Source organism: Rhinoraja longicauda, chromosome 33 (assembly GCF_053455715.1).
Source record: "Rhinoraja longicauda isolate Sanriku21f chromosome 33, sRhiLon1.1, whole genome shotgun sequence".
NCBI classification, from domain to species: Eukaryota; Metazoa; Chordata; class Chondrichthyes; order Rajiformes; family Arhynchobatidae; genus Rhinoraja; species Rhinoraja longicauda.
Genome location: NC_135985.1, coordinates 2252258 through 2276662, shown reverse-complemented (window position 1 = coordinate 2276662; position 24405 = coordinate 2252258). Strand labels below are relative to the sequence as shown.

The 24405-nt window shown below is 45.1% G+C and overlaps 1 protein-coding gene across 1 annotated transcript in view; it reads right to left on the bottom strand.

The window, feature by feature from the left end:
• Window positions 1–2751, bottom strand: part of sema4ba (sema domain, immunoglobulin domain (Ig), transmembrane domain (TM) and short cytoplasmic domain, (semaphorin) 4Ba) — a 207023-nt gene extending 204272 nt beyond the window's left edge. The window contains exon 1 of the mRNA XM_078427032.1: window positions 2497–2751. The gene's annotated coding sequence lies outside the window, so the exon portion shown is untranslated. The remainder of the gene's footprint in view (window positions 1–2496) is intronic.
• Between the last annotated feature and the right edge of the window lie 21654 nt (window positions 2752–24405).

Sequence of the window (24405 nt, the reverse complement as noted above, 5' to 3'; positions counted from 1 at the left end):
TTTAATCCATGAATTGAAACAGTTATCACCACTGACAGGATATGGGGGATTAAGTGTTCAAACGCTCTTTCCTGTGGAATAATTTCAGGATCAGTTTTTGGATATCCTTATATACTTATGGAATAGGAAAAAAAACTATACATAGTAACCAGCAATGGCAAAATCAGAATCACAATTACCTTTATTGTCATCCAAAAAAAACCAAGTCTTTTGGACGAGATTTCGTACCCACAGTCCAACAATAAGAGCAATAAAATAAGCAATTACTCACACAACCACAAACCAACACAAAACAAAAAAAAGAAACATCCATCACAGTGAGTCTCCTCCAGCCACCTCCTCACTGTGATGGAAGGCCAGAATGCAAATCCTTGATGGATTATAGGATGTTGTAAAAAAAAAAGTATGGTCTCACCAACAACTTGTACAATTGCACATTAGTTCTCAACTGCTCACAATACAGTGGAAGCAAAATGTTTCCACGTAGCATTAATAGTGTTTAGTTTACTTTAGAGATACAGCGTGGAAACAGGCCCTTCGGCCCACTGAGTCCGCACTGACCAGTGATCCTCGCACACTAACACCACCCTACAGACTAGGGACAATTTTTTAACATTAAAACCAAGCCAATTAACTTACAAACCCGTACGGCTTTGGAGTGTGGGAGGAAACTGAAGATCTCGGAGAAAACCCACGCAGGTCATGGGGAGAACGTACAAACTCTGGACAGACAAGCACCCATAGTCAGGATCAAACCCATGCCATCCAAGGTTTGGAGGGATATGGACCAAACGCAGGCAGGTGGGACTAGTGTAGCTGGGACACGTTGGCTGGTGTGGGCAAGTTGGGCCGAAGGGCCCGTTTCCACGCTGTGTCACTCTATGACTCTATAAGCACTTCAGAAGTATCGTGCACTGTGGTAGATGCAACAACCTATCTGCACAGCATCTGCTAACCTATTTTGGATGTTTGATGATGTATATGGATCAGAACCCATGGCTCCTGCCCCACCAGCCCCATGACCCCTCGTGTACAGCAACAGCCTCCCTTTACCAGTCAATACCACCACCAGACTCACGACCAGTCTCACCCCGGTCACCCTCTTCTCCCCTCTCCCATCAGGCAAGAGGTACAGAAGTGTGAAAACACACACCTTCAGTTTCTTCCCAGCTGTAATCAGGCAACTGAACCGGCACCATATCTTTAGTTTTCCTCTCCCCGACTCCGTCTGAAAGAAAGGTCTCGGCCTGAAACATCACCCGTTCCTTTTCCCCTTCCTACACACCCTATAAACAACTGGAGAGCAATCCTAAGCTATCATCTACCTCATTGGAGACCCTTGGACTATCTTTAATCGGCCTTTATCTTACCCTAAACGTTATTCCCTCCATCCTGTATCTGTACACTGTGGACGGCTCGATTGTAATTCTGTATTGTCTATCCGCTGACTGGACAGCATGCAACAAAAAGCTTTTCACTGTACCTCAGAACACCTGAGAATATACTAAACTAAACAACTCCAGCTGCCTCGATCTTGTGCTCAACATCTCTGGGTCAGGGACCAACTCTTTAGAAAGAATAAACTGCAGATGCTGGTTAATACACAAAAGGACACAAAGTGCTTGAGTATCTCAGAGGGTCAGGCAGCATATCTGGCGAACATGGGTAGGTGACATTTTGGGTCAAGACCCTTCTTCAGATTTCTGATTTACTCCAGTATTATGTCACCTATCCCCTTTTCTCCAGAGATGCTGCCTGGGTTGTAACCCTGAGCTATTCCCCCACTTTGTGACCAAATCTTCTCATTGGGTTGTGGTGGGGAAAGTGCTATTCACTGAGACTACAAGAGGGTTTACCCCCACGACAAATAAACCAGTGGCACACAGACTTTCACCACGAAAGACAAAATAAAACAATCCAGCCGTCATTTTCAGGAAAAGCAGCTAAAGTGGGGGGAGGAGATGAATGAACAGACCCAGCACATTACTCTTCGATGCTCGACCTGAATAATGAACGTGATTTCATTGTGCCATGCTTTAGACTGCGTCTGTTCCAGCGAGGACAAGATGTGGGGTCGGTCTCCGACAGAGCCATGGTGAAAACCCAAGCAACATTTCACCCATTCCTGTCTGCACCCAAGTCAAAACCTTGTCGACACACATCTCTGTGGCTCCCTTGACCCCCAGTAATTGTCCCATCCCACAACAACAAAAATGTCCAATTTGCAACTGGGGGAGCGCGGTTTGAGAACAATGAGGAGCAAGTGGCCCGTACAATGAAACCCAACCAGGATTGTTTCTCAAGCGAGGAAACAGGGGCGTGTATCAATCCACTAACCTGTTTTCACCCACTCACATATCTACACATGTATTTAAATCCAGATTATTATTATTTTTTCTTCGCGTGCGTCTCCACAATTCCACCTGGAAATATCTGTGCAGATTAAAACAAGGAGTCTAAATGCAGAACAAAGTTTGCAATCTTCCATGTGCATACCTTTGGGATCTTGCAGAAGCGACGCTGCCCCCTCTCTGTGTCTCTCTCTCTCTGTGTGTGTTAGCAGCGGCCAGTTCTTGCCTCTCTGCACCGCCCCACGTCGGCTACAAACCACCGACCCCCATTTGGAAAGTAGCCGGTGGAGTAACGCAGGTTCTGGGGACGAGGCAGGTCAGGTGAGGCGGCGAGACACAGAATGTAAGCGGAGGCTCAATAACTCACCGAGTGCCAGCAGCTCCCCAGAGCTAGTCTGTTCCAAACCATCTCCCTCCACCCTCCTCCTCCTCCTCCCTCCCCAATAAACCACAGCATTGTAGCTCCCCTTAGCGTCCACAGTTAGTCATACCTTCTCCATCTGCCTGGTCAAATTAGTGCCAGCTATTTTCACCGATTCATACGTGATCCGAACAGAATGAGGCCATTCGGTCCATCAAGTCCACTCCGCCATTCAATCATGGCTGATCTATACCTTTCTCTCTCAACCCCTGACACCCAAACTAACCAAGAACCTGTCTATCTCTGCCTCAAAAAATTTATTGAAAGTCACAGCATGGAGACCCTCAAATTTTCTTAGAGTGATACGGACTTGGTGGGCCGAAAAGGCCTGTTTCCGGCTGTATATATATGATATGATATGATATGATGATACAGCACGGAAATAGGCCCTTCGGCCCAACTTGCCCACACTGACCAACGTGACCCATCTGCACTAGTCCCACCTGCCTGCATTTGGCCCACATCCCTCTCAACCTGTCCGATTCTTGCATTCATTGTTTCTTAATTGTTTCTTAAATGTTGTAATCGCCCTTGCCTCGTATACCTCCTCTGGCAACTCATTCCATCTTTGATCGGACTTTACTGGACTTTATCTTCCATTAAATGCTATTCCCTTTAACATGTATCAGTACACTATGAATGGGAGGTATTTATTCACAAAATGCTGGAGTAACTCAGCAGGTCCGGCAGCATCTCAGGAGAGAAGGAATGGGTGACGTTTCGGGGAAAGGTCTTGACCCGCACATTAACACAATCCTACACACACTAGGGACAATTTTTACATTTACCCAGTCAATCAACCTACATACCTGTACGTCTTTGGAGTGTGGGATGAAACCGAAGATCTCGGAGAAAACCCACGCAGGTCACGGGGAGAACGTACAAACTCCGTACAGGCGGCGCCCGTAGTCAGGATCGAACCTGAGTCTCCGGCGCTGCATTCGCTGTAAGGCAGCAACTCTACCGCTGCGCCACCGTGCTGCCGATACAGAGATACAGAGTTTCAGAGATACAGCGCGGAAAGAGGCCCTTCGGTCCACCGAGTCCGTGCCAACCAGTGATCACCCGTATACAAGTTCCGTCCTACATACTGGGGACAATTTATAGAGGCATATTAACTTACAAATCTTTGGGATGTGGGAGGAAGCCGGAGCACCTGCAGAAAAACCATGCAGTCACAGAGAAAACATACAAACTCCGTACAAACAGCGCCCAAAGTCAGGATTGAACCCGGGTCCCTGGTGCTACAAGGAGCAACTTCACCGCTGCGCCACCATGCCGCCCATATTCAGAAATATTGAGACATAGGCTATTGCTGAGGAAATTGTACAATTACACAATGCAATTGGGATGAACAAGGACCTCATTGAAACTTACCGAATAGTGAAAGACCTGGATAGAGTGGATGTGGAGAGGATGTTTCCACTAATGGGAGAGTCTTGGACCAGAGGCCACAGCCTCAGAATAAAAGCATGTACCTACAGATAGGAAAATGAGAAGGAATTTCTTTAGTAAGAGGGTGGTAAATCTGTGGGATTCATTACCACAGACAGCTGTAGAGGCCAAGTTAATGAATATTTTTAAGGTGGAGATTGACAGATCTCGATTAGTACTGGTGTCAAGGGTTATGGGGAGAAGGCAGGAGAATGGGGTTTTGAGGGAATGACAGATCAGCCATGATTGAATGGCGGAGTAGACCTGACGTACAGGAAAATAAAATGCCCTCATGATGTTATACACCTCTGAAATATTACCCCTCAATCTCCTGTTCTCCAAGGAACAAAATCCTAGCCTGTTCAACCTCTCCTTATAGCCCAGGCCTGTTGTGTTTCTGGTCATTGGTGATCCCCCAGGATATTGATGATGGAGTTCTCAGTGATGGTCATTCCATTGGATGTCAGGTGTAGATGGCTGGACTCTGGTTTCTTGGAGATGAATGTTGTCTGGCACCAATATTATTTGACACATTTCAGTCCACCTCTAACTGTTGTCCAGGTCTTGCTACATGCTGAATTTACATGGTATACTTATGAGAGACATAGATTAAGGGGAGACTTATCAAAACCTTTTTCTCAGGGTGGACATTTTTCAACACTAGAGGGCGTAGCTATAAGGTGAGATGGAGAAGGTTTAATGAAGGCTTGGGGGGGCAAGTTTATGGGAGTATTTTGGGCCTGGAACGCATTGCCAGGGGTAGTGGAGGAGGCAGATACGATAGTGCCGATCAAGAGGCTTTTAGATAGGCATATGGAAGTGCAAGGAATAGAGAGATATGGATCATGTACAGGCAGATGAGATTAGTTCAGCTAGGCATCATGTTTGGCACCAACATTGTTGTTCCAGAGCTGCACTGTTCTATGTTCTATGTGATGCTGGGATGGGCTGCTTCATTTGCTGAGTAGGAGGAAATAGAACCGAATGTTATAAAATCATCAGCCAATATCCTCTCTCTGACCTTATGATAGAAGAAAGGCAACTGAATTATCCTACCGCAACCAGAGAGCATCTCCGATCCACTATCCACCTCATTGGTGACCCTCGGACTACCCTTAATTGGATTTTGCTGGGTTTACCCTGCACTAAACGTTATTTCCCTATCATGTATCTGTCCATTGTAAATGGCTCGATAGTAATCACGGATTTTCTTTCCGCTGACTGGATAGCTCGCAATGAAGGCTTTTCACTGTACCTCCGAACACGTGACAATAAACTAAACTGAAACTAATGAAGCAGTGATAGACAATAGACAATAGGTGCAGGAGTAGGCCATTCGGCCCTTCGAGCCAGCACCGCCATTCAATGTGATCATGGCTGATCATTCTCAATCAGTACCCCGTTCCTGCTTTCTCCCCATACCCCCTGAGTCCGCTATCCTTAAGAGCTCTATCTAGCTCTCTCTTGAATGTATTCAGAGAATTGGCCTCCACTGCCCTCTGAGGCAGAGAATTCCACAGATTCACAACTCTCTGACTAAAAAAGTTTTTCCTCATCTCTGTTTTAAATGGCCTACCCCTTATTCTTAAACTGTGGCCCCTGGTTCTGGACTCCCCCAACATTGGGAACATGTTTCCTGCCTCTAACCTGTCCAACCCCTTAATAATCTTATACGTTTCGATAAGATCCCCTCTCATCCTTCTAAATTCCAGTGTATACAAACCTAGTCGCTCCAGTCTTTCAACATAGGACAGTCCCGCCATTCCGGGAATTAACCTAGTAAACCTACGCTGCACGCCCTCAATAGCAAGAATATCCTTCCTCAAATTTGGAGACCAAAACTGCACACAGTACTCCAGGTGCGGTCTCACTAGGGCCCTGTACAGCTGCATGGTTGGGTCTAGGACATTGTCTTGAGATCTCCTCCAGTGATGTCCTGGGGTTGAGGTGATTGAATTCAATCTCAGCTCTTTGTGTGTGGTATCACTGCAACTATTGGCGTGCTCTCCTCATTGACCATTGACTTTGGTTTATTGGGGCTTGTCGATGCCACACTTAGTGAAAGACAAACTTAAAATCAAGGGCAGTCCACTCACTTCATCTTTGGAATTCAGCTCTAGGGTCATGGAGTCACAGTCATAACACTCAAAAACAGGCCCTTCGGCCCAATTTGCCTATGCTGACCAAGATGCCCCATCTACACTAGTCCCACCTGCCCATGTTTCCAATCCAACATTTCCAGTCCTTTTCATAAACATTACCCTTTCCCTCATCTTCTTTAATGTGTTCAGAACCCAAGGGATTCTTGCACACAGTCTAGAAGCTGCTGATAGTATTCTCTCAGGATCTTACAATTGTGGATAAAGCCTGGTGGAGCAGTATCACCTTTGCTCCAACTACTTTTGCAGGTGAGATTCATGAAAGCCGGAAAAGCACTTCAAAGATGGAAATCAAGGAACACATCAAGACTTATTTTATTTCCAAATAATCTGCAAGGAATAAGTTAAACTTCTCCAATTTTAAATGAGGAAATGAAAGGTTTGGGTGACACATAGTTCAGATGGATAATCGAAGTATTTAAGTGATGACTGCTTTCACAGCTGTGGTTCTGATGAGTTCTTGCAGCCAGCTTGACAGGATCTAGTTGAACTCGTAAGCACCACAAAGTACCCTTCAAAAGACGGACACAATGTGCTGGAGTAACTCAGCGGGTCAGGCAACATCTCTGGAGAACATGGATAGGTGACGTTTCAGGTCAGGACCCTTCTTCAGACATGTGGTGAGTCTGTGGAATTTATTGCCACAGAAGGCTGTGGAGGCCAAGTCAATGGATATTTTTAAGGTGAAGATTGACAGATTCTTGATTAGTACGGGAGTCAAGGGTTATGGAGAGAAGGCAGGAGAATGGGGTTAGGAGGGAGAGATAGATCAGCCATGATTGAATGGCGGAGTGGATTATGCTTATTAGCCTAATTCTGCTCCTATCACTTATGACCCTATGACTGAAATACTCCAGCATTTTGTGTCCATTTTTAGTATTAACCAGCATCTGCAGTTCTTATTTAATTACATAAAGTACTCTACAAGTCTGATAGTCCAACACCCTTAGAACTTTGACAGCAGATCTTCTGGATTAATAGATGTTTAAGTTTCAGTTTAGTGTAGTTTATTGTCACATTTACTGAGGTACAATAAAACATTTTTTCACAAGTTCACAAGATATAGGAGTAGAATTAGGCCATTCGGCCCATCTAGTCTACTCCACCATTCAAACATGGATGATCTCTGCCTCCTAATCCCATTTTCCTCCCTTCTCCCCATAACCCTTGACACCCGTCCTAATCAAGAATTTGTCTGTCTCTGCCTTAAAAATATCCGCAGACTTTTTGTTGCATGCTGCCTAGTCCGCCGAAAGATTATACACGATTACATCAAGTGTACAGATACAGGACAAAGGGAATAATGTTTTGTGCAAGATGAACTCCAGTAAAGTCTGATTAAAGATAATCCAATGAAGTAGATGGGAGGTCAGGACCGCTCTGAAGAAGGGTCTCGACCAGAAACGTCACCCATTCCTTCTCTCCTGAGATGCTGCCTGACCTGCTGAGTTACTCCAGCATTTTGTGAATAAATCCCTTCCATTTGTACCAGCATCTGCAGTTATTTTCTTATGTTAGTGATAAGATGGTTTGGTTCAGTTCCTATCACAGTTCCAACAAACTTCGATGTCATTGTATTTTCAAGAATCAAGACTCAAGAATGTTTTATGGTCATGCAGTATGTCCCATAACGCAACAATGACATTCTCACACAGCAGGATAATAATTGTCCAGTGATCTCAGTGACTTTAAAGAGAGCTGGACAGATATAATCACACCTGTCTCTGGTTCTGGCCGCAAACCTAACTGCATCACAAATCCCTGTTGTTCCAGACACCAAATCTGGCCACACCCTCACTTACACTGTGAACACCGACTCGTATTCAGAAGAGTGAGTGAGTCAGATGCGGGACTAATTTAGTTTAGTTTTAACTAAAGTCCAACTCTTTAACTCCCCCTCCTATTCCCACACTGACCTTTGGAGGAACAGCACCTCATATTTTGCTTGGGTAACTTAAACCCCAGCGGTATGAACATTGACTTCTTTAACTTCAAGTAGCCCTTGTTTTCCCTCTCTCACCATCCCCTCCCCCTTCCCAGTTCTCTGACCTAGTCTTACTGACCCAGATGACATTTTATCTCTGTACCGCCCACTCCACTGACATCAGTCTGAAGAAGGGTCTCGACCCGAAACATCACCCATTCCTTCTCTCCAGAGATGCTGCCTGTCCCACTGAGATATTCCAGCATTTGTGTCTATCTTCGATTTACACCAGCATCTGCAGTTCTTTCCTACACTATTAGTTTAGTTTTCGTTTAGTTTAAGGTTACAGCGTGGAAACAGGCCCTTCGTCCTGAGTCCGCACCGACCAGCGATCCCCGCACACTAACACTGACCCACACGCATTAGGGACAATTTAACATTTATACTAAGCCAATTAACCTACAAACCTGTACGTCTTTAGAGTGTGGGAGGAAACCAAAGATCTCAGAAAAAAACCACGCCGGTCACGGAGAGAACGTGCAAACTCCGTACAGACGGCACCCGTAGTCGGGATCGAATTCGGGTCCCTGGCATTGTGAGTTAGCAACTCTACCGCTGTGCTACCATGCCGCCCTAGCTTAGTTTAGTATGTTGTCACATATACAGTGTAAAGCTTTTGTTGCGTGCTAACCAGTCCGTGAAAAGACTAGACATGATCACAATCGAGCCGTCCACAGTGTACAGATACATGATAAAGGGAATAACGTGAATAATGTTTAGTGTAAGAGAAAGCCAGCAAATCCAAACAGGACTAGCAGCATTTCCCACCCATCAAATGCAGGGTTATCTGTGGTTTACTTTTATAAAAATATTAAACTTAAACCAGGGCATTTTATTATGCAGTATGTTATTGCGTTTTACTGATACTGAAACTGGCTCCATTTACCTGAGTGAACAGTAAAAATCATTGATATTTTACAAATACTAAGAAAAATATTGTAACAAAGAAAACCCAGGAAGCATGGTAATTAATGATAGTTTCCATCACACAGACTCCAGGACCGGCTGTGAACCTGAAGCATCTTTAATCTTTTTTAAAAAAATGATATATATTTGTAAAGAGAGAGGTGTTTTATTTTCCCATTCAATCCATGTCGGCAGAGTAAGTTCCAGTTATATGAACTACATTGTCCCCGACATCTTGTTCTCGTTTCCTTGACAACACCACTGCACGGTGTCAAATGTGATAGGCTCCCCACCATAATTTAGATGCACAAAGCATAATATTAGTAAATACAGATTTCACTCCAGAACTTCACATCATACGCTTGGTGCATCAGACTGAACAGTTAGACTGCTTTATGTAGATTTAATATTTTCATGTTTAAAATTCTTATTCTCGTGGTTAAATCGCAGCCTGTTCCTCCATAGCTCTGTGATTTACTACAATCATGAATTCCCTTGTTCCTTTGACAATTGCCGCACCACCCCTCCCCCCACCCCTCCCCCCTCTCTGCACCATCAGTGCTCCTCCCAAACCCACTGCTTTCAATTCCTCTTTTATTTTTCCCTGGCACTCCTTAAAATCCACAGCCTACCAAAATGCCTTCCATACATTCAGTGTGAATTATTCAGTGATTCACCCTGTGCCATTTTCTACACCATACCCACTCAGGGGGTACGCTAACTGGAAAGTGTGCGGGGTGGCACGGTGGCGCAGCGGGTAGAGCTGCTGCCTCACAGCGCCAGAGACCGGGTTCGATCCTGACTACGGGCGCTGCCTGTACGGAATTTGTACATTCTTCCCGTGACCTGCATGGGTTTTCTCCGGGATCTCCGGTTTCCTCCCACACTCCAAAGACAAAGAGGTTTGTAGGCTAATTGGATTGGTAAAATTGTAAATTGTCCCTAGTGTGTGTAGGATAGTGTTGGTGTATAGGGATTGATGGTCGGCGCGGTCTCTGATGATGCCAGCTGCCTTTTTGAGACAGCGATGCATGTAGATCCCTTCGATGGTGGGGAGGTTAGTACCCGTGATGGACCCGTGATGATTCATGTAAATGGAATCTGGATGGTAGGCCTGGATTTCGCTTTCAGAGATACAGCACGGAAACAGGCCCTTCGTCCCACCGGGTCCGCATCGACCAGCGATCCCTGCATATTAACACTATGCTACACACACTAGGGACAATTTTTACATTTACCAAGCCAATTTACCTACATACCTGCACGTCTTTGGAGTGGGGGAGTAAACCGAAGATGTCGGAGAAAACCCACGCAGGTCACGGGGAGAACATACAAACTCCGTACAGACAGCACCCGTAGTCAGGATCGAACCTGGGTCTCCGGTGCTGCAAGCGCTGTAAGGCAACAACTCAACCGCTGAGCCACCGTGCCACCCAAATTTGATGGGCCAAAGGGCCTGTTTCCTTGCCGTGTCTCTCTTCGTGACTCTCCTTATCTCTTCTTGGGGTGAAGGATTGTTGTCACTAGTGTGTCGGGCTGCAGATACATGAAACCATTGTGCGTTTCAATTACACATTTCTTCGGCCGCTCGTAACAGCACAAAGCAAACACGTTCTCTATAAACTGTCAGGGACTCTGCGGACAATGTAACTTGGAAAAGTTTACCCCAGTTAGACAATGAGGAGACACGTGAGGGACTGAGGACTTCACTCACTGCACTTGTAGGAGGACGTGGGGACTTTATCCTTTGAGCCTGCAGGGGGAGACAACTGAAAGGGAAATATCTGAAGATAGACACAAAAAGCTGGAGTAACTCAACGGGCCAGGCAGCATCTCTGGAGAGAAGTCATGGGTGATATTCCTGGTCATGACCCTTCTTCAGAATGCCAGTATGCCTAGCTTTAAGAGCATGTTCATAAAATGTAGGAGCAGAATTAGGCCATTCAGCCCATCGAGTTTACGTCATTCATTCATGGTTAATCTATCTTTCTCTCTCATCTTGCCCTCTCCCCATAACCTTTGACACCCGTACTGATCAAAACCTATCAATCTCAGCTTTAAAAATACCCATTGACATGGCCTCCACCATCTGTGGCAATGAATTCCACAGATTCACCACCCTCTGTCTTAGGAAATTCCTCCCCATCTCCATTTTAAAGGAACCTCCTTTTTTTTTTTTGAGGCTGTGGCCTCTAGTCTTAAACATTCCCACTAGTGGAAACATCCTCTCCACATCCACTCTATCCAGGCCTTTCACTATTCAGTAAGTTTCAATAAGATTCCCCTTCAGGTTTTTAAACTCCAGCGAGTACAGGCCCAGAGCGATCAAACACTGAGCGTTGAGTTAGTAATGGAACGATTGTTTATCCAATGATGTTTTGCAATTGGCTGTAAGTTGTTTAACAAGATAGTGCAATGTTTAATCCAGCAATAAGCCGTCATGTGTAATAACTTCTGCTTGACAGATGGCAGACTTTTAGAGTTAGGGGGAGGATACTGCTAATCTCATCAACCTCCACTCAGCAAAACCTTTGTTTTCCAGTTATATTCCTGCACAATCCCCTCTGGAAGGAGATTAGCCACACTTCTCCTATGAGAAATACCACATTGTTCCCATGTGTGATGCTTTCTGTGTCGGTTTCCTGTGTTCATTCATAATTATAACAACCATCTCTTTATATTGTGGTAGGAAGGAACTGCAGATGCTGGTTTACACCGAAGATAGACACGAAATGCTGGAGTAACTCAGTAGGTTAGGCAGCATCTCTGGAGAAAAAGGATGTCAACATTTTAGGTCAGAACCCTTCTCCATGTCTGTATAAGGGTCCTGACCCGAAACGTCACCTATTCCGTTTCTCCAGCGATGCTGACTGACCTGCTGAGTTACTCCAGCACTCTGTGAAACGTCACCTATCCATGTTCTCCAGAGATGCTGCCTGACCCGTTGAGTTACTCCAGCATTTTGTGTCTTCTCTTTATATTATTTGCATTTGAGCTGACAGCTTCACTCATTTTTCTTTCTTCTAAAGACATACCATCTTTGTTATCTTTGTAGCTATAGCAACCAATCTCTTCTAACCACAGGCTGAAAATATTAAATGCACCACTGTGTGAATGTTACAGAGCACACAACATCGTTTCCACTGCGTGCCTTTCTTCAGGCAATATTCCGTGCCTGCTTTGTTTAAATAGAGAAAGACAGACTTGCATTTAAAAGGGTCGTGGATGATTTGAGGGCACCCCATAGCCCTTTACGTTTCATGAAGTAGTTTCCAGAGTACAGTATGAGTAACGCTGTGAACAGCAAGTGCACACAATCGGTTGTGTGGTATTAACAAACTAATTGGCTTTAGTGAAATAAGTGGTAGGCTGCTCTGGAAGGTTTGGTCGCATGGCATCCAGGGAGAGCTAGCTGACTGGTCGGCACGGTGGCACAGCAGTAGAGTTACAGCCTCACAGCGCCAGAGACCAGGGTTCGATCCTGACTATGGGTGCTGTCTGTACGGAGTTTGTACGTTCTCCCCATGACCTGCATGGGTTTTCTCCGAGATCTTTGGTTTCCTCACACACTCCAAAGACGTGCAGGTTTGTGGGTTAATTAGCTTGGTGTAAATGTAAAATTGTCTCCAGTGTGTGTAGGATAGTGTTAATGTGTGGGCATCTCTGGTCAGCATGGACTCGATGGGCAGAAGGGCACATTTCCGCGTTGTATCTAAATTAAGCTAAACTAGATAGAATAAGAAGGAACTGCAGATGCTGGTTTAAACTGAAGGTAAACACTAAATACTGGAGTAGCTCAGCGGGACAGGCAGCATCTCTGGAGAGAAGGAATGGGTGGCGTTGAAGGGAAGATTCTGAACAAGGGTCTCTACCCAAAACGTCACCCATTCCTTCTCTCCAGAGATGTTGCCTGTCCCACTGAGTCATTCCAGCAACTAAATAGAGAATTGGTTTCATGGAAAGAAACAAAGGGTGATAATGGAAGGTTGTTTTTTGGATTGGAGGCCCGTCGCTAGTGGTGTGCCTCAAAGATCAGTGCTCATAGCTGTTTCTTTGATTTGTATCAACGATTTGGATAAGAATGTACAAGGCATGATTAGTAAGTTTGCAGATGACACCAAAGTCGGCAGTATCGCAGATTGTAAAGATGGTTATCACGGAATGCAACAAGATCTTGATCTTGTTCTATGTTCTACCAGGGGACTAAGGCTGGGGAGATGATGGGAGAGAGTTCAGGACCTGGCGGAGATTGGGGGAGAGGCCAATTGGGAAATAGAAGGCTTTGACTCATGGATCGTCAGAGGATGTGAGTAGTGGAGATTGGTGGCTGGAGGATGGTTGTTCCTCAGAACAATATGGCTGAAGATCACAGTCAACGTCCCACAAAGAGTATTAAATGGAGAGTGATTTCACAGAACATGCAACATGTCAGAGGAGCAGAATTAGGCCATTCCGCCCATCAAGTCTACTCTACCATTCAACCATGGCTGATCTAACTTTCCCTCTCAACCCCATTCTCCTGCTTCTCCATAGAACAGAACAGTGCGAGAACGGGCCCTTCTGCCCACAATGCCTGTGCCGACCATGAAGCCAAGACCGTCTTTTATCTGCCTGCGCATAATACATATCGTTCCATTCCCTGCATATCCAAGTGCCTATCTAAAAGTCACATGAATGCCGCTACCATATCTGATTCAACCACCACCCCTGACAGTGCGTTCCAGGCACCCACCACCCTCTGTGTAGTCACCCCTCACATCTCCTTTAAACTTTGCCCTTCTCACCTTAAAACTATGCCCTTTAATATTTGATTTTTCCATCCTGGAAAAAAGGTTCTGACTGTCATAGAGTCAGAGTCACACAGCACAGAAACAGCCCCTTCAGCACAACTTGCCCACAACTGCCAACATTCCATAGTGCACCAGTCCCACCAGTTTGGCCCATATCCCTCCAAACCTGCCCTGTCTATGTACCTGTCTATCTGTGTCTTAAACGTTGGGATAGTGCCTGCCTTAACTACCTTCTCTGGCAGCTCGTTCCATACACCCACCACCCTTTGTGTGGGTTACCTCTCAGATTCCGATTAAATAATTTCCCCTTCACCTTAAACCTATGTCCTCCGGTCCTCAATTCCCCTATTCTGGGCAAGAGACTCCATGCATCTACCCAATCTATTCCTCTCATGATTTTATACACCTCTATAAGATCAACCCTCATCCTGCAGCGCTCCAAGGAAGAGAGTCCCTGCCTGCTCAACCTCTCCCTATAGCTCAGACCCTCGGGTCCTGGCAACATCCTCATAAATCTTTTCTGTACCCTTTCCAGCTTGATAACATCTTTCCTATAACATGGTGCCAAGAACTGAACACAATACTCTATTGTATTGTTTCACCAACGTCTTACACAACTGTGACATGATAAACATCAGACATGGAAATCAGGCCCATCGCCCAAGCATGAGTTGTAGCAGGAAGTGTCCAGTTGCGTTGCCCATGATGTAAAATGTCCCAGAAGTAGTTACTTTCATGCTTTATTCCAGCATTTCATTTGAGATGCGGCAAATGCAATCAAATCTCTTGGCCACTGTGGTCTGCCAGATAAGAGCAAAAAACAAAAGTTTAATTCGTGAAAGACCTTATTAAAAATGAAAACTTTTGTCATAACCAAAAGTAAGGAGGAAATGTCATTATAACAGAGGAGGAAAAGCAAGTTTAGTTCAATTTAGTTTAGAGATAAATTGTGGAAACTGGCTTTCAGCCCACCGAGTCAGTGCCGACCAGTGATCACCTACACACTACAAACTAGCGATGATTTACAGAAGCCAATTGACCTACAATGTCCTAGTTAGTTTAGTTTATTGTCACATGCACCAAGGTACAGTGAGAAGCTTTTGTTGCGTGCAATCCAGTCAGCAGAATGTCTTTGGGTTGTGGGAGGAAACTGGAGAACCCCCCATAGAGAATGGAGGATTTGTGGGTCCCCCATCAAACCCATAAATTGCATACAGACGGCACTCGTAGTCGGGATTGAACCTGGGTCTCAGCTCTACCAGGTTCGCTACTGTAATCCAAATACCTAAAAGCAGGCACAACCAACACAAAAAATGTGATGGAAATAAAATACCTTGGATGTAAGAGAAGGCAAGCTGAGAACAAAACAAAATATCGCACAGTAGCACTACGGTAGAGTTGCTACCTCACAGCGCCAGAGACCTGGGTTTGATCCCGACTATGGTTGCTGTCTGTATGGAGTTTGTACGTTCTCCTCATGACCTGCGTGGGTTTTCTCCGGGTGCTCCGGTTTCCTCCCACATTCCAAAGACGTGCAGGACTGTAGGTTAATTGGCTTCTGTAAATTTTCTGTAAAGGGGCCACATTTTAAGAATAAGGGGTAGGCCATTTAGAACGGAGATGAGGAAGAACTTTTTCAGTCAGAGAGTGGTGAAGGTGTGGAATTCTCTGCCTCAGAAGGCAGTGGAGGCCAGTTCGTTGGATGCTTTCAAGAGAGAGCTGGATAGAGCTCTTAAGGATAGCGGAGTGAGGGGGTATGGGGAGAAGGCAGGAACGGGGTACTGATTGAGAGTGATCAGCCATGATCGCATTGAATGGCGGTGCTGGCTCGAAGGGCTGAATGGCCTCCTCCTGCACCTATTGTCTATTGTCTATTGTGTGCGGGTAATCGCTGGTCGGCACGGACATGGCGAGCCAAAGGGACTGGTTCCACATTGCATTATTAAACTAAACTAAACTAAATTAAAGTGATTATAGAAAGTAGCAAAGAAAGTAGCCCCGACGGAAAATGAGGAACCATCAATAGAGGATCAAAAATGTAAAGGGAACTGAAAGATGCCAAATTGCAGTGTTGGATCAGAAAGGAAGAAGTAATGTACTGAAAGCAAATCTTCATCTACAAACCCAGAGCTCAACAAAAATGATTCTCTAGTACATTATCTAGACATGGCCAGTTGCTGTGGTCCTATTCTAGAACTGGTAAGCCCCTGAATACAAATTCATATAATGCCGGTACAAAATGTGAATTTAAGTTCAGTTTTAAAAGATTTAGCAAAAGAAGTACTATCAGCAAATGCAACCATGCAGCTGTTGGACTGTGGGTGGAATCTAACAAGTACATAGATATGTGTCGGAAGGAACTGCAGATGCTGGTTTACATAGAAACATAGAAAATAGGTGCAGGAGGAGGCCATTTAGCCCTTCGAGCCAGCACCGCCATTCATTGTGATCATGGCTGATCATCCACAAACAGTAACCTGTGCCCAACTTCTCCCCAGATCCCTTGATTCCACTAACCCCCAGAGCTCTATCTAACTCTCTTTTAAATTCATCCAGTGATTTGGAGAGAATTCCACAAATTCATAACTCTCTGGGTGAAAAAGTTCTTCTCACCTCAGTTTTAAATGGTCTCCCCTAATTCTGGACTCCCCCAACATTGGGAACATTTTTCCTGCATCTAGCTTGTCCAGTCCTTTTATAATTTTATATGTCTCTATAAGATCCCCTCGCATCCTTCTAAACTCCAGTGAATACAAGCCTAGTCTGTTCAGTCTTTCCTCATATGATAGTCCCGCCATCCCAGGGATTGTGGAAACAGGCCCTTCGGCCCACCGAGCCCACCAAAGATAGACACAAAATGCTGGAGTAACTCAGCGGAGCATCTCTGGAGGAAATGAATGGGTGACGTTATGGGTCTGATGAAGGGTTTTGACCCAAAACATCGCCTATTCCTTTTCTCCAGAGAAGCTGCCTGTCCCGCTGAGTTACTCCAGCATTTTGTGTCTAAGTGCAGAGATTTGTTTTACAGTGCTGTGCAGCCCAGCATCAATACGACACAGACTAAATCACATCCCAACTCAAATCATCACTGGATGCTTCTTGTGTGAGGCACCCTTGCAATCCCAAAGTACCTTCTGTGAGAGGACATGGGATTTGGGAAATTTGCCAGCAGGTTCAGGCAGTGCTGGTCACGGGGCCACTCCTTAGACAACACGATCTTAATGCGCCAGTACTGATCTAGGAAGCTGGCAAGTCTCTTTGACCTTGGAAGCTGGCAAGACCAAGGCAAAGATGGGTAAAAACAAACATGTCTGCACTCCAACACAAGAGATGCCCACATGTACACACACACACACCCTTACACACATATATACACCCTATACACACACCCTTACACACACACACACATCTCCCTACACACATATATACACCCTATATACACACACACCCTTACACACACCCCTACACACATATATACACCCTATACACACACACACCCCCTACACACATATATACACCCTATACACACACACACCCCTACACACATATATACATCCTATACACACACACACCCCTATACACATATATACACCCTATACACACACACCCTTACATACATATATACACCATATACACACACACACCCTTACATACATATATACACCCTATACACACACACCCCTACATACTTATATACACCCTATACACACACACATCTACACACACACCCAATCACACACACCCACACCTACACACACACACCTACACACACCCACACCTACACACACACCTACATCTCACACACACCCACACCTACACACACACCTACACCTACACACACACCTACACACACACCTACACACATGCCTACACCTACATCTATACCTACACACATGCCTACACCTACACTCACACCTACACCTACACACTCTCACACCTACACACACGCCCACACCTACACTCACGCCTACACCTACACTCACACACACCTACACACACCCACACCTACACACAGTGGATGCTACCAGGCCTGGAGATCGTCAGTTAGAAGGAGAGAATGGATAGACTGTGACTTTTAACCCTGGAGCATAGGAAGCTGACGGTGACTTTATAGAAGTGTATAAAATCATAGATATGGCGAATGGTTACAATCTTTATCCCATGGTTGGGGAATCTAAAACTTGAGGGCAAAGGTTTAAGGTAAGAGGGGAAAGACTTAAAAGGGCCCTGAGTGGCAACTTTTGCACACTGGGAGTAGTGTGTATTTGGGACTAGCTGCCAGAGGAAGTAGTTGAGGTAGTTAGGCAAGATTAGCTAGGAAATTTAAAAGACATTTGGACAAGAACATTGATAGGAATAATTCAGAGGGATATGGGCCTAACACAAGCAAATGGGATTCACTCAGTTACGCAATTTGATCGACATGGATGAGTTGGGCCGAAGGACCTGCCTCTGCGACTTCAGGGGTATCATGGGGAGAGGAGGGAGAGACGGATCAGCCATGATTGAATGGCGTAGACTTGATGGGCCGAATGGCCTAATTCTGCTCCTATCACTTATGACCTTATGACACAAGTGTAGACAAAAACCATCTGCATATATGTAAAGGAAGAAATAAACATTAATGCACAAAGACTAAGACACACACTTCCAGTAAATGCTTCTGAATAGTGAAGCAAAACAAAAAGTTCTTTCAGAGACGGGTTTCAGTTTAGTCGACACTTGAGTCATTTAAACATTAAGCTTAGCAATAGGTTGCAGTGGATTCCAGTTTCGACTGAAACTGAACGTGATGACAGAATAGAATTACAGACCAAATAATTTTTTTGACCCACTTTAGACTTTAGAGATGCAGCGTGGAAACAGGCCCTTCGGCCCACCGAGTCTGTGCCGACCAGCGATCACCCCGTACACTGGCACTATCCTACACACTAGGGACAATTTACAATTTTACTGAAGCCAATTAACGTACAAACATGTCTTTGGAATGTGGGAGGAAACTGGAGCACCCAGAGAAAACCCATGCGGCCACAGGGAGAACGTACAAACTCCGTACAGACAAGCACCCGGAATCAGGATCGAACCCAAGTCCTGGCGATGTAAGGCAGCAACTCAACCGCTGCGCCACCGTGCCACCCTTAATCCTCACAAATACTACTTGACAGGTTTTTAAAAAATGTGTAAGAAGGAACTGCGGCTTACAACGCAGCGGTACGAACATGAGACGTATGAGTGTGAAGAAGGGTCTCGACCCGAAACGTTGCCCGTTCCCTCTATCTTGAGATGCTACCTGTCCCGCTGAGTTTCTCCAGCATTTTGTGTCTATCTTCAGTATGAATATTGATTTATCTAACTTCAAGTAACCCTTGGTTTCCCTCTCCCTATCCCAGCTTTCCAACTAGTCTCACTGTCTTCCTGATTAAATATTATTGATTGTATGCCGTGTTGTTACCTACCCCTCATCTAACAATGATCCATTCTACATTTCCTTATCTTTGTCTGCTGTGATCTGTCGTTTTCCCACCTTACCCTTCAATATCTCTAGACTCCCTCTCCCCTGACTCTCAGTCTGAAGAAGGGTCTCAACTCGAAACTTCACCCATTCCTTCTCTCCAGAGATGCTGTCTGACCCGCTGGGTTACTCCAGCTTTTCTAATCTATCTTCAGTATTTTTTAATGTTGTACTCGGTTTTGTAAACTTGTCAACTGTCATCATAATACTCCCAGTGTCATCAAGGCACATCTGAAATATGAGACTTCTTTGGAAATTCAATCCGGACAGCATGAGATTCAGACCCGGTTTTTCTTTCTTATGATAAACACTGCCTGTGTGTAAGGATCAGTCTGCAACTGAGCAGAGACAGCAAGGGCGAGATAGAGGAGATACAGATTGTGAAGAAGCAGAGATATTTATATACGCAAGACGATACACGGAAACAGGGAGAGAGACAGACTAAATGTGATCATTTGTCCGATAAGACACAAAAGGAGATGCAGAAACAGAACAAGGCAGAAAAAAAATCTCATATTTCCTATGCCATCTGAAAAAGGTTATCATTGCAAAGTATTATTCATTAAATTATTTTGCACCATGAAATCACACCGGGGAATTTTTGTATTCAGTAATCAGAACCAGCCTCGTTCTAATAATTTTTAAAAAATGGTTTCTGAATATAAATAGGCAAATGTCTTTGCACAAGATAACAAGAAATTGCAAGGAGAGATATCAAAGGAATAGGAAGGGTCAAAGGGGATCTGTATAAAGCAGTATTGTTGGTGATAGAAATTTCTGTCAATTGTTAATTCAGAATCAAAAGACTACAAATAGATATGCCATATTGTGTATGGGGGTTTTGAATGAGCTTCCCACTGGAATAATAAGAGTGCAGTACTGTTGCCACCAAGCCTGGATTAATAATTTTTTTTGATTATGAAATACATGCCAAAAAAGCTTAAACGCCCAGAAATATTTAACAGATATTCAAGACAAAGCCTTTGGCTTTACACCCAGAACTGCTTCAGCAGACACAAACAGCTGAAGAGATGCACAAAAAATACCTAAAAATAATTCACCAATTAATATTGACATATATACCAGCATTCCTGTTTCAGGTAAGCTTTGTCATTAGGCAGGAACATTTCTGACATATGGTTGTCTAGAAATTCTGTACAGTGCCAGAAATGACAAAACAAAACACATGAAGCAATATTTGGGAGAGTTATCATCACCGAAACATCAAAGATAGTGTCAGGAGGAGGCCTGATGATCCCATAGGATCCTTTATCTTAATATCTCAAGGGAGTGGTGTTGAGGGTGTGGTACGGGTGTCACAAGTTATGGGGAGAAGGCAGGAGAATGGGGTTGAGAGGGAAAGGTAGATCAGCCACGATTGAATGGCGGAGTAGACTCGATAGGCCGAATGGCCTAATTCTGCTCCTAGAAATTAGTAACTTTTAGGAAGCTGAGGAGGAATTTCTTTAGTCAGAGGGTGGTGAATCTGTGGAATTCATTGCCACAGACGGTGGTGGGGGCCATGTCATTGAATATTTTTAACGCAGAGATAGATAGATTCTTGATTAGTACGGGTGTCAGGGGTTATGGGGAGAAGGCAGGAGAATGGGGTTGAGAGGGAAAGATAGATCAGCCATGATTGAATGGCGGCGTAGACTTGATGTGTCGAATGGCCTAATTCTGCTCCTAGAATTGAACATGAACTTCCTGCTCTCTCCACTCATCCCTTGATTCCCTTTGATTCTAGAAATGTTTGTCGATGTAGCGGCAAAGGGTTGGAAACATAGAAACATAGAAAATAGGTGCAGGAGTAGGCCATTCGGCCCTTCGAGCCTGCACCGCCATTCAATATGATCATGGCTGATCATCCAGCTCAGTAGCCTGTACCTGCCTTCTCTCCATACCCCCTGATCCCTTTAGCAAAAAGGGCCACATCTAACTCCCTCTTAAATATAGCCAATGAACTGGCCTCAACTACCTTCTGTGGCAGAGAATTCCACAGACTCACCACTCTCTGTGTGAAGAAATGTTTTCTCATCTCGGTCCTAAAAGACTTCCCCCTTATCCTTAAGCTGTGACCCCTGGTTCTGGACTCCCCCGACATCGGGAACAATCTTCCCGCATCTAGCCTCTCCAACCCCTTAAGAATTTTATATGTTTCTATAAGATCCCCCCTCAGTCTTCTAAATTCCAGCGAGTACAAGCCCAGTCTATCCAGTCTTTCCTCATATGCAAGTCCCGCCATCCCAGGGATTAATCTGGTGAACCTTCTCTGTACTCCCTCTAAGACAAGAACGTCTTTCCTCAGGTTAGGAGACCAAAACTGCACACAATACTCCAGGTGCGGTCTCACCAAGGCCCTGTACAACTGCAGCAGAACCTCCCTGCTCCTAAACTCAAATCCTCTTGCTATGAATGCCAACATACCATTCGCTTTCTTCACTGCCTGCTGCACCTGCATGCTTGCTTTCAATGACTGGTGCACCATGACACCCAGGTCACGTTGCATCTCCCCTTCTCCCAATCGGTCACCATTCAGGTAATACTCTGCTTTCCTGTTCTTGCCGCCAAAGTGGATAACCTCACATTTATCCACATTATATTGCATCTGCCATGCATTTGCCCACTCGCCTAATCTATCCAAGTCACTCTGCAGCCTCCTAGCATCCTCCTCGCAGCTAACACTGCCACCCAGCTTCGTGTCATCCGCAAACTTAGAGATGTTACATTCAATTCCCTCGTCCAAATCATTAATATACACTGTAAATAACTGGGGTCCCAGCACTGAGCCTTGCGGTACCCCACTAGTCACTGCCTTTCCGAAAAGGACCCGAGAGAAGAAGTGCAGCTCAGTGGCACAGCGGTAGAGTTGCTGCCTTACAGCACCAGAGACCTGGGTTCGATAGCTTCTGTAAATACAAAACCTCTTGCAATGAAAGCCAACGTACCAGGTGCTTGCCTCACCTGCAGGTTTACTTCCAATGATCAGTCGTGTACATTTTAGGATCTTTCGTTGCAAGATTTACGTGAGCCTCGCATTGTTTCCTCATCAAAACCGCAAAGTGCTGGAGGAACTCAGCGGGTCTGGCAGGATCTAGCGAGGGAATGGGCAGGCCACGTTTTGGCTTGGGAACCTTCTTCAGACGCAAAGAGGGTTTCTCCAGCATCCAGCGGGGCCAGGTTATACCAACAGCATTGCAACACCCAGAATTTGTCTCTTTTAAGCTTTTAAAACAAGACTTAGAAACATAGAAAATAGGTGCAAGAGGAGGCCATTTGGTCCTTTGAGCCAGCGCCGCCATTCATTGTGATCATGGCTGACTTAAAGCACTTAAAAGAGAACCAGGCAAACTTTTCCTACAGTTGTATGCAAGGTATGCACAACTCTTTGCAAATCAAACCTCAAGTAAACTGACCCACACTGGGCACCAAGTCACCACACTGATAGATAGGTTCAGTTTAGTTTTTGCTTAGTTTAGAAATACAACAGGCCCTTCAGCCCACCGAGTCCGTGCTGATCAGCGATCACCTGTACACTAGTTCTATTCTGCACACTAACGACAATTTATGGAAACCAATTAATCTACAAATGTGCACGTCTTTGGAGTATGGGAGGAAACCGGAGCACCCGGAGAAAACCCACGCAGGTCACAGAGAGAACGTACATACTCCGTATAGACAACACCCCAGGTCAGGATCGAATCCGGGTCTCTGGCACTGTTAGGCAGCAGCTCTACCCACTGCCCCACTGTTGCCTCTCCTTCAACATTGAATAGCCAGCAAGGTTAGGTTCATATCATGTCGGCATCATATCATCTGATGAGAAATGAATAGTAATAGGAGAGAGACATCTGACTACTGGCACGTAACATCTTCCCCACGCTGATTTCACAGGAAACCACCCTCTTATCAACATTTCCTTGTATAAGCAGTACGTTCACAAATTACCTTTCATAAGGCCGTTCTTATTCACAAGTGCAGCCGCAGTAAATTCAAGATAAATTTCACACAGGTACCTGCACAGGTCGGCCTCGCTCAGAACCCTTGTCTCAGACTATCTCATCTTATAACATGTTCATTGTAGTGCTACTGAAGTCAACGCATTGCTCAACGGTCTTGGCAGAGAACGTTTGATATTTGGTTAACATGACTTCAGCAATCAATGCTGGCGGGGCATTTGGCAGTACTTTAAGTTTAAAATGAGGGGGAAGAAGATTTAATATGAACCTGAAGGGTACCCTTTTCATGCAAAGGGTGGTGGGTGTATGGAACGAGCTGCCCTAGGAGGTAGTTGAGGCAGGGAATATCACAACGTTTAAGAAATATTTGGACAGGTACATGAATAGGACAGGTTTAGAGGGATATGGGCCAAACGCAGGCAGGTGGGACTAGTGTAGATGGGGCATGTTTGTCAGCGTGGGCAAGTTGGGCTGAAGGGCCTGTTTCCGTGCTCCATGACTCTATTGCACAGTTCCCCAAGGTGCAGGCATTTAGAGAGAGCATTGTGATGACATGTCCCTGCACAGGGCCACTCCGACCCCCCTCCCCGATAGACAGGCCAGAGGCAGCACCACAAACTAAGTCTGGCAGCTGGAAAACATTGGCACTCTGGCATAAACCAAGGCCATGGGAAAATGAGCCACAGCCGGGTACAATTAATTGGTTAGGAAGGATCTGCAGATGCTGGTTTCAACCGAAGATAGACACAAAAAGCTGGAGTAACTCAGCGGGTCAAGCAGCATCTCTGGAGAGAAGGAATGGGTGACGTTTTGGGTCGAGGTCCTTCTCCAGCTTTTTGTGTCTATCTTCTTTTCCAATTAATGTTTATTGGACCAATTCACCTGCACC